The following is a 12,058-nucleotide window of genomic DNA, read 5'->3' as shown; positions in this document are numbered from 1 at the left end:
ACACTAGCCCTCATCAAGACTTCAGTGGTTGAGTGTTTCCTCTTGTTTCGGTCAGGGTGTCGGGAGTGTGTGTGTGTGTGTGTGTGTGTGTGTGTGTGTGTGTGTGTGTGTGTGTGTGTGTGTGTGTGTGTGTGTGTGTGTGTGTGTGTGTGTGTGTGTGTGTGTGTGTGTGTGTGTGTGTGTGTGTGTGTGTGTGTGTGTGTGTGTGTGTGTGTATCGTGTGCATGCGTGTGTGCGTGTGTGTCTGTGTGTGCGCGTGTGTGCGTGTGTGCGCGTGTGTGGGTGTGTGCGTGTGTGCGTGTGTGTGTGTGCTGCAGGAAGGAGGGAGGCGTTACAGTATTTTCTTCATCTTAACATGTGAAATTCCCAGCTGCCGCTTGTAATGCTCTCCAGTCAGCAGCCAGGCCATGGGTCAGGCCATGCTCGTTTCCACAATCAATCACCATTACCTAACGCCTTAATTCTGCCAGCTGCTGTCCCAGTCCTGGCTTAGTCCTAGCCAACTCACACCCTGTCCAGTTCTGGTCAACTCACACCCTGTCCAGTTCTGGTCAACTCACACCCTGTCCAGTTCTGGTCAACTCCCACCCTGTCCAGTTCTGGCCCAGTCCCATCCCTGCATGTGAGAACAGTCCCGGCTCAGTCCTGCCTCAATCCCCTCTCTGCACTTGAGAACAGTCCTGGCCCAGTCTCATCTCTTGATGTGAGAGTGGTCCCAGTCCCAAAACCTATCAGACCAGCTAAGGGCTGTGATAGATCATTGTCATAATGAAGCAGGCTGTGTCCTGTCTGTCATGAGACTGACTCACTGTAACTATATAGTAATACACCTTCTTTTCCAACAATACATGATGCTGATGTTCCAGCATAAGAGTTGATTTATTCCAGCTCCCTGATACACGAGTAGATCCACTCCTATAGTCACTCCAGCTGACCAGCTGAGAGCTGGAGATGTTAACCAGGCTGTGGTCTGTTTGATCCTACAATACAAAAGCAGAATGTATTAAACAGGTGAATACAATAGAAGACTGTATTAAACAGGTGAATACAATAGAATACTGTATTAAACTGGTGTACCATCCTTGTACAGCCTAATTCTTAATTGTTCAAGTATGTTGATGAATTAAACTGACTTAATCTAGAGGGAATATGTATGTGTGTGTACCACCCACCCACACACACACACACACACACACACACACACACACACACACACACACACACACACACACACACACACACACACACACACACACACACACACACACACACACACACACACACACACACACACACACACCACACACCACACTTGCACGCACGCACACACACACCACGCTCGCTCGCACGCACACACACACACACACACACACACACACACACACACACACACACACACACCACACTTGCACGCACGCACACACACACACACACACACACACACACACACACACACACACACACACACACACACACACACACACACACACACACACACACACACACACACACACACACACACACACACACACACACACACACACACACACACACACACACACACACACACACACACACACACACACACACTCATACATACACACTCTCCTGCTGTCTCTGTCTTATCACTATAGCCCCCAGCCCCTCACAATGACTGATCCCTGTTCTGGCATGATATATCATTTCAGATAAGGAAACACTTATCTCAGCCTATTGAACTGCCATTCATTTCAACACAAGGAAACACTTATCTCAGCCTATTGAACTGCCATATTATAAAGAGCTGGGAGTAGTGACCAATCAAATGAAGCCGTGTGTGTGGATATCAAGTCATACTTTGATAAATATCTGTATGCTTTTGACGTTGTTAATCATTTACTTCCTTTAAAAAATATATATTTAACACTTTATTTAACTAGGCAAGTCAGTTAAGAATAAATTCTAATTTACAATGACGGCCTACCCCGACCAAACCCTCCCCTAACCCGGACGACGCTGGGCGCCACCCTATCAGATTCCTGATCACGGCCGGTGATACAGCCCGGGATCAAACCAGGGTCTGTAGTGACGCCTCTAGCACTGAGATGCAGTGCCTTAGACCGCTGCGCCACTCGGGAGCCCCTAGTGACCTTGTTCAGCTACAATCATTTCTAACACATTTAGTTATTTGGGGTTTGGTAAGGCAGTGTTATGTTATATTTATGAGTTGTGCAATCTAAACAGAACAGTGTGTACATTAGGAAATAGGAAACAGGATGCCATTAGACCAGGGCCAATAGGAAACAGGGTGCCATTAGACCAGGGCCAATAGGAAACAGGGTGCCATTAGACCAGGGCCAATAGGAAACAGGGTGCCATTAGACCAGGGCCAATAGGAAACAGGGTGCCATTAGACCAGGGCCAATAGGAAACAGGATGACATTAGACCAGGGCCAATAGGAAACAGGGTTCCATTAGACCAGGGCCAATAGGAAACAGGGTGCCATTAGACCAGGGCCAATAGGAAACAGGTGGCCATTTGACCAGACCTCTCCACATAGCTTCCTGTACATTATCATCTACCAGACCTCTCCACATAGCTCCCTGTACAAAATCATCTACCAGACCTCTCCACATAGTTCCCTATACATTATCACCTACCAGACCTCTCCACATAGCTCCCTATACATTATCATCTACCAGACCTCTCCACATAGCTCCCTGTACATTATCATCTACCAGACCTCTCCACATAGTTCCCTGTACATTATCATCTACCAAACCTCTCCACATAGCTCCCTGTACATTATCATCTACCAGACCTCTCCACATAGTTCCCTATACATTATCATCTACCAGACCTCTCCACATAGCTCCCTGTACATTATCATCTACCAGACCTCTCCACATAGTTCCCTGTACATTATCATCTACCAGACCTCTCCACATAGTTCCCTATATATTATCATCTACCAGACCTCTCCACATAGTTCCCTGTACATTATCATCTACCAGACCTCTCCACATAGTTCCCTATACATTATCATCTACCAGACCTCTCCACATAGTTCCCTGTACATTATCATCTACCAGACCTCTCCACATAGTTCCCTATACATTATCATCTACCAGACCTCTCCACATAGCTCCCTGTACATTATCATCTACCAGACCTCTCCACATAGTTCCCTGTACATTATCATCTACCAGACCTCTCCACATAGTTCCCTATACATTATCATCTACCAGACCTCTCCACATAGTTCCCTGTACATTATCATCTACCAGACCTCTCCACATAGTTCCCTATACATTATCATCTACCAGACCTCTCCACATAGCTCCCTGTACATTATCATCTACCAGACCTCTCCACATAGTTCCCTGTACATTATCATCTACCAGACCTCTCCACATAGTTCCCTATACATTAGCATCTACCAGACCTCTCCACATAGTTCCCTATACATTATCATCTACCAGACCTCTCCACATAGTTCCCTATACATTATCATCTACCAGACCTCTCCACATAGTTCCCTGTACATTATCATCTACCACACGTTCACCCCTATTCCACCCTGGTGCCTGGTCATCCCCACACGTTCACCCCTATTCCACCCTGGTTCCTGGTCATCCCCACATGTTCACCCCTATTCCACCCTGGTGCCTGGTCATTCAGTTCAGTCTCTCCCCTCTGTGTGCCAGTTCTCAGGAAAATGCAGGGCAAGTTAATTTTTCTATTATACTGTATGTATTATACTGTATTATACTGTATTATACTGTATGTATTTTACTGTATTATACTGTATTATACTGTATGTATTATACTGTAATATACTGTATTATACTGTATGTATTATACTGTAATATACTGTATTATACTGTATGTATTTTACTGTATTATACTGTATTATACGGTATGTATTTTACTGTATTATACTGTATTATACTGTATGTATTATACTGTAATATACTGTATTATACGGTATGTATTTTACTGTAATATACTGTATTATACGGTATGTATTTTACTGTATTATACTGTATTGTACTGTATGTAATATACTGTATGTCTGAAGGATTTCACTCTGGAAACACATTCCCACGTTTCCCCTCCCAACTCCACGCATGTAATTCAGTTCAGTCTCACATCGTCCCGAAGGTTCTCTGGGCCAAACCCAGCTGGAAAGAGCCCTTCTAACATCCCTAACCCAACCTCTCTGTTGACCCCAACATGCCTCCTCTCTGTTGACCCCAACATGCCTCCTCTCTGTTGAACCCCAACATGTCTCCTCTCTGTTGACCCCAACATGCCTCCTCTCTGTTGAACCCAACATGTCTCCTCTCTGTTGACCCCAACATGCCTCCTCTCTGTTGACCCCAACATGTCTCCTCTCTGTTGACCCCAACATGCCTCCTCTCTGTTGACCCCAACATGCCTCCTCTCTGTTGACCCCAACATGCCTCCTCTCTGTTGACCCCAACATGCCTCCTCTCTGTTGACCCCAACATGTCTCCTCTCTGTTGACCCCAACATGCCTCCTCTCTGTTGACCCCAACATGTCTCCTCTCTGTTGACCCCAACATGCCTCCTCTCTGTTGACCCCAACATGCCTCCTCTCTGTTGAACCCAACATGTCTCCTCTCTGTTGACCCCAACATGCCTCCTCTCTGTTGACCCCAACATGTCTCCTCTCTGTTGACCCCAACATGTCTCCTCTCTGTTGACCCCAACATGCCTCCTCTCTGTTGACCCCAACATGCGTCCTCTCTGTTGACCCCAACATGTCTCCTCTCTGTTGACCCCAACATGCCTCCTCTCTGTTGACCCCAACATGTCTCCTCTCTGTTGACCCCAACATGCCTCCTCTCTGTTGACCCCAACATGTCTCCTCTCTGTTGAACCCAACATGTCTCCTCTCTGTTGACCCCAACATGCCTCCTCTCTGTTGAACCCAACATGTCTCCTCTCTGTTGACCCCAACATGCCTCCTCTCTGTTGACCCCAACATGTCTCCTCTCTGTTGACCCCAACATGTCTCCTCTCTGTTGACCCCAACATGCCTCCTCTCTGTTGACCCCAACATGCCTCCTCTCTGTTGAACCCAACATGTCTCCTCTCTGTTGACCCCAACATGTCTCCTCTCTGTTGACCCCAACATGTCTCCTCTCTGTTGACCCCAACATGTCTCCTCTCTGTTGAACCCAACATGTCTCCTCTCTGTTGACCCCAACATGCCTCCTCTCTGTTGACCCCAACATGTCTCCTCTCTGTTGACCCCAACATGTCTCCTCTCTGTTGACCCCAACATGTCTCCTCTCTGTTGACCCCAACATGTCTCCTCTCTGTTGACCCCAACATGTCTCCTCTCTGTTGACCCCAACATGTCTCCTCTCTGTTGACCCCAACATGCCTCCTCTCTGTTGACCCCAACATGTCTCCTCTCTGTTGACCCCAACATGTCTCCTCTCTGTTGACCCCAACATGTCTCCTCTCTGTTGACCCCAACATGTCTCCTCTCTGTTGACCCCAACATGCCTCCTCTCTGTTGGCCCCAACATGCCTCCTCTCTGTTGGCCCCAACATGCCTCCTCTCTGTTGACCCCAACATGCCTCCTCTCTGTTGGCCCCAACATGCCTCCTCTCTGTTGACCCCAACATGCCTCCTCTCTGTTGACCCCAACATGCCTCCTCTCTGTTGACCCCAACATGTCTCCTCTCTGTTGACCCCAACATGTCTCCTCTCTGTTGAACCCAACATGTCTCCTCTCTGTTGACCCCAACATGTCTCCTCTCTGTTGACCCCAACATGTCTCCTCTCTGTTGACCCCAACATGTCTCCTCTCTGTTGACCCCAACATGTCTCCTCTCTGTTGACCCCAACATGTCTCCTCTCTGTTGACCCCAACATGTCTCCTCTCTGTTGACCCCAACATGTCTCCTCTCTGTTGACCCCAACATGTCTCCTCTCTGTTGAACCCAACATGTCTCCTCTCTGTTGACCCCAACATGTCTCCTCTCTGTTGACCCCAACATGTCTCCTCTCTGTTGACCCCAACATGTCTCCTCTCTGTTGACCCCAACATGCCTCCTCTCTGTTGACCCCAACATGCCTCCTCTCTGTTGGCCCCAACATACCTCCTCTCTGTTGACCCCAACATGTCTCCTCTCTGTTGACCCCAACATGCGTCCTCTCTGTTGACCCCAACATGTCTCCTCTCTGTTGGCCCCAACATGCCTCCTCTCTGTTGACCCCAACATGCCTCCTCTCTGTTGGCCCCAACATGCCTCCTCTCTGTTGGCCCCAACATGCCTCCTCTCTGTTGACCCCAACATGCCTCCTCTCTGTTGACCCCAACATGCCTCCTCTCTGTTGGCCCCAACATGCCTCCTCTCTGTTGGCCCCAACATGCCTCCTCTCTGTTGACCCCAACATGCCTCCTCTCTGTTGACCCCAACATGCCTCCTCTCTGTTGACCCCAACATGCCTCCTCTCTGTTGGCCCCAACATGCCTCCTCTCTGTTGACCCCAACATGCCTCCTCTCTGTTGGCCCCAACATGCCTCCTCTCTGTTGACCCCAACATGCCTCCTCTCTGTTGGCCCCAACATGCCTCCTCTCTGTTGACCCCAGCATGTCTCCTCTCTGTTGAACCCAACATGTCTTCTCTCTGTTGACCCCAGCATGTCTCCTCTCTGTTGAACCCAACATGTCTCCTCTCTGTTGACCCCAGCATGTCTCCTCTCTGTTGACCCCAACATGTCTCCTCTCTGTTGACCCCAGCATGCCTCCTCTCCTCATTCAGGAGTGTTTTCAAACACAGCCCACAGGAATCTACCAGTTCTCTTGGAGGTTGTGTTGCAGTAGAATCTTTCTGATGGGCCAGACAGGAAGTCAGAGAGAGCTGGACCAGAGAGAGAGAGACACTCTCACAGTGTTCTGGGACAGACAGGAAGTCATAGAGAGATGGACCAGAGGGAGAGAGACACTCTCACATTGTTCTGGGCCAGACAGGAAGTCAGAGAGAGCTGTGCCAGAGAGAGAGAGACACTCTCACAGTGTTCTGGGACAGACAGGAAGTCATAGAGAGATGGACCAGAGGGAGAGAGACACTCTCACAGTGTTCTGGGCCAGACAGGAAGTCAGAGAGAGCTGTGCCAGAGAGAGACACTCTCACAGTGTTCTGGGCCAGACAGGAAGTCAGCGAGAGCTGGAAAAGAGAGAGAGAGACACTCTCACAGTGTTTTGGGCCAGACAGGAATTCAGCGAGAGCTGGAAAAGAGAGAGAGAGATACTATCACAGTGTTTTGGGCCAGACAGGAAGTCAGCGAGAGCTGGAAAAGAGAGAGAGAGACACTCTCACAGTGTTTTGGGCCAGACAGGAAGTCAAAGAGAGCTGGAGCAGAGAGAGACACTCTCACATTGTTCTGGGCCAGACAGGAAGTCAGAGAAAGCAGGAGGAGCGAGAGAGAGACACTCTCACATTGTTCTGGGCCAGACAGGATGTCAGAGAGAGCTGGAGCAGAGAGAGAGAGACACTCTCACAGTGTTCTGGGCCAGACAGGAAGTCATAGTGAGCTGGAGCAGAGAGAGAGAGACACTCTCACAGTGTTCTGGGCCAGACAGGAAGTCATAGTGAGCTGGAGCAGAGAGAGAGAGACACTCTCACATTGTTCTGGGCCAGACAGGAAGTCAGAGAGAGCTGGACCAGAGAGAGAGAGACACTCTCACAGTGTTCTGGGCCAGACAGGAAGTCAGAGAGAGCTGGAGCAGAGAGAGAGAGACACTCTCACAGTGTTCTGGGCCAGACAGGAAGTCAGAGAGAGCTGGAGCAGAGAGAGACACTCTCACTCAGTGCACCAGTCACCTGTAGGCCTTAACTAAGGATTTAGCTCTATCATTTAGCTCAATGAATCAAAGGTTAGGGAGTGGATGCTGGCTGCCTGCTCTGTTGTCTCTTCGTTTGTTTGCTTTGGGTTACGCCCCATCACTTCTGTTGTAATGGTCTGAGACCGGCGGGTATATGAGGGGTGAAAGACCATTACTTGGTGATAAGTGTGGTAATACAAGTCTGGCTCTCTGTGTTGCTTACCCTGAAATCTCATGATAGTCCTGGTGGACTAGCACTGTCATACAGCCCTAACCCTTTGGCCCAGTCCAACACTAAATACCACTCTCTCAGTTGTGTGTGTGTGTGTGTGTGTGTGTGTGTGTGTGTGTGTGTGTGTGTGTGTGTGTGTGTGTGTGTGTGTGTGTGTGTGTGTGTGTGTGTGTGTGTGTGAGTGTGAGTGTGAGTGTGTGTGTGTGTGTGTCTGTGTGCCACCATATCTTCCCCCCAGGGCAGCAGAGGTAAACAGAGGGCCTGTTTCACTCACCAGCATTCTAGACATACCAATGGGTCCCTGGAGGGCTGGGCTGCACGGATACACACACACACACACACACACACACACACACACACACACACACACACACACACACACACACACACACACACACACACACACACACACACACACACACACACACACACACACACACACACACACACACACACACACCGGCTGGACATGACATGTATGTTTAATGGGGCTCAGTGTGTGTGCAGCACAGTTCAGTTCAGTGAGTTAGTGGAGGTCAATAAGGGGATCCAGACATTCTCTAGTGTGTCTGTGTTCCTAATATTGAGTTGCACCCCCCCTTTTTCCCTCAGAACCAGCCTCAATTCGTTGGGGCATGGACTCCGCAAGGTGTGGAAAGTGTTCCACAGGGATGCTGGCCCATGTTGACTCCAATGCTTTCCACAGTTGTGTCAATACAGGACATTTAAGGCCCATTAAGGCCCATATTATTATTATTCTTTATTTATTTCCATTGGGTGCTGCAGCAGCCTCAGCACCTCTACTTCCCCCAGCTATGGATGGAACATTCTTGACACACACTAAACTATTTGGGTGTGAAAACCCCAGCAGCGTTGCATTTCTTGACACAAACCGGTGCGTCTGGCACCTACTACCACACCCCTACCATACTACTACCACACCCCTACCATACTACTACCACACCCCTACCATACTACTACCACACCCCTACCATACTACTACCACACCCCTACCATACTACTACCACACCCCGTTGAAAGGCACTTAAAGCCGAGCACGCCTCCTTTTACCTCTACGGGGCTGTAGTGGAGCGGGTCCAGATCTTCAACTTCCTTGGTTGTCCAAATCACTAAGGACCTATCATGGTCCAAACACATCAAGACAGTTGTGAAGAGGGTACGACAACTCCTCTTCCTCCTCAGGAGGCTGAAAAGATGTGTTGGTCCCAACACACACACACACACACACACACACACACACACACACACACACACACACACACACACACACACACACACACACACACACACACACACACACACACACACACACACACACACACACACACACACACACACACACACACACACACACACACACACACACACACACATTCACATCCCTTCACACTCCTCACATACGCTGCTGTTACTCTCTTTATGTCCTATGCATAGTCTATGCATCCCACTACTTCCATGCACATATTACCTCAGTTACCTGGACTACCCCATACCCCTGCACGTTGACTTGATAGACCCCTTGTATATATCCTTGTTTATTGATATTTATTGTGTTACTATTTTTCCTTTAGTTTATCTAGCACACTTTAAAACTCTGCATTGTTGGCCAATGACTCCTAAATAAACATTTCACTATAAGGTGAAATACACCTGTTATATTCAGTGCATGTGACAAATAGAATTGATTTACCTCTAAATATAAAACCCACTACTAGTAGCCATGTATTCATCCAACAGTAAATGTAAAGTGCTAAAATAACTTGGCATATTTCAAAGCCATATCAAATATATTGGATGTAAAATAGTTGCTCTTGAGCTGAATATTGAGAGTTGAGACATTCAAATGATACCTACAGAAAGCTGAGGCCCTCTTCTCTTCCACCGGGATGAGGGGGTGAAGCTTCCAAAGCGGTGTTTTTCCCGCAGTTGCATTTTGAAATGTTATACGATCAGAATGCATGTTTATCTCTGGGGTGCATGAGTGGAGAAGAGAGTGGCTCGTTCGTCACAGCAGGAGCCAGCGTAACAGGCACAGCGCTTAGGTGGAGAGGAGGGTGGCTCGTTCGTCACAGCAGGTGCCAGCGTAACAGGCACAGCGTTTAGGTGGAGAGGAGAGTGGCTCGTTCGTCACAGCAGGAGCCAGCGTAACAGGCACAGCGTTTAGGTGGAGAGGAGAGTGGCTCGTTCGTCACAGCAGGAGCCGGCGTAACAGGCACAGCGTTTAGGTGGAGAGGAGAGTGGCTCGTTCGTCACAGCAGGAGCGTAACAGGCACAGCGTTTAGGTGGAGAGGAGAGTGGCTCGTTCGTCACAGCAGGTGCCAGCGTAACAGGCACAGTGTTTAGGTGGAGAGGAGAGTGGCTCGTTCGTCACAGCAGGTGCCAGCGTAACAGGCACAGTGTTTAGGTGGAGAGGAGAGTGGCTCTTTCGTCACAGCAGGAGCGTAACAGGCACAGTGTTTAGGTGGAGAGGAGAGTGGCTCGTTCGTCACAGCAGGAGCCAGCGTAACAGGCACAGCGTTTAGGTGGAGAGGAGAGTGGCTCGTTCGTCACAGCAGGTGCCAGCGTAACAGGCACAGTGTTTAGGTGGAGAGGAGAGTGGCTCGTTCGTCCCAGCAGGAGCCAGCGTAACAGGCACAGCGTTTAGGTGGAGAGGAGAGTGGCTCGTTCGTCACAGCAGGAGCCAGCGTAACAGGCACAGCGTTTAGGTGGAGAGGAGAGTGGCTCGTTCGTCACAGCAGGAGCCAGCGTAACAGGCACAGCGTTTAGGTGGAGAGGAGAGTGGCTCGTTCGTCACAGCAGGAGCGTAACAGGCACAGTGTTTAGGTGGAGAGGAGAGTGGCTCGTTCGTCACAGCAGGAGCCAGCGTAACAGGCACAGCGTTTAGGTGGAGAGGAGAGTGGCTCGTTCGTCACAGCAGGTGCCAGCGTAACAGGCACAGCGTTTAGGTGGAGAGGAGAGTGGCTCGTTCGTCACAGCAGGAGCGTAACATGCACAGTGTTTAGGTGGAGAGGAGAGTGGCTCGTTCGTCACAGCAGGAGCCAGCGTAACAGGCACAGCGTTTAGGTGGAGAGGAGAGTGGCTCGTTCGTCACAGCAGGAGCGTAACATGCACAGTGTTTAGGTGGAGAGGAGAGTGGCTCGTTCGTCACAGCAGGAGCGTAACAGGCACAGCGTTTAGGTGGAGAGGAGAGTGGCTCGTTCGTCACAGCAGGAGCCAGCGTAACAGGCACAGAGCCATGGCAGACACTTTCATCACAGGAATCATGAGGATCATTTACTGTTTTACCTAATCATGGTTTTAGCCGGCCACAAAATAGGACGTTTTGTGAGGTGACAATGTAGAATGTGCTCTTTCTACTTTTATATCCTTTCCGTTTTTGATCTTGGCTGTCTAACTGAGTCGGGGCAAGTCTCTTTGCTGATACCGCATTTGACTTTGAATGTGAGTTTGCGTGACCTCAGCTCAGCCAATGCGAAAACCGGGCCGACCCAACTTGGTAGGGGTGGCCGGCTATTTCCCGCTTATCAACCAAAGGCTCATTATATTTTAGTATAACAGATAGATTGCTCAAAAATATATATAAACAAATATTAACAGGCCCATGGGCTGCCAGTCATGTCACCTTTTCACTGTTTTATTTGGATATATATATATATTTTTTTTTTAAGTGTGTATCAATTTCGAGCAGCCCACCCAACAAAAAAATGGTCCAGTCCATCTGGTGTTTGCCAGAAGACCAATCCCCCCGTGTGTCTGTGTGTGTGTCAGTAAATTAGTGTCAATAGGGGCTATCCAGTCTTGTTTAACCATGTGGAACAGGGCAGGGCCACTTCAACCAACTGATGTAATATCTCAACGTGACTGCCTCCTAAGTACCCCCCTACTCCCTATGTAGTGCACTACTTTAGACCAGAGCCCTGTGGCCAATGGCACCCTATTCCCTATGTAGTGTA

Source organism: Salvelinus alpinus, chromosome 1, assembly GCF_045679555.1.
Source record: "Salvelinus alpinus chromosome 1, SLU_Salpinus.1, whole genome shotgun sequence".
Taxonomy (NCBI): domain Eukaryota; kingdom Metazoa; phylum Chordata; class Actinopteri; order Salmoniformes; family Salmonidae; genus Salvelinus; species Salvelinus alpinus.
The sequence above is the reverse complement of the archived record's forward strand: the minus strand, read 5'-3'. Positions refer to the sequence as shown.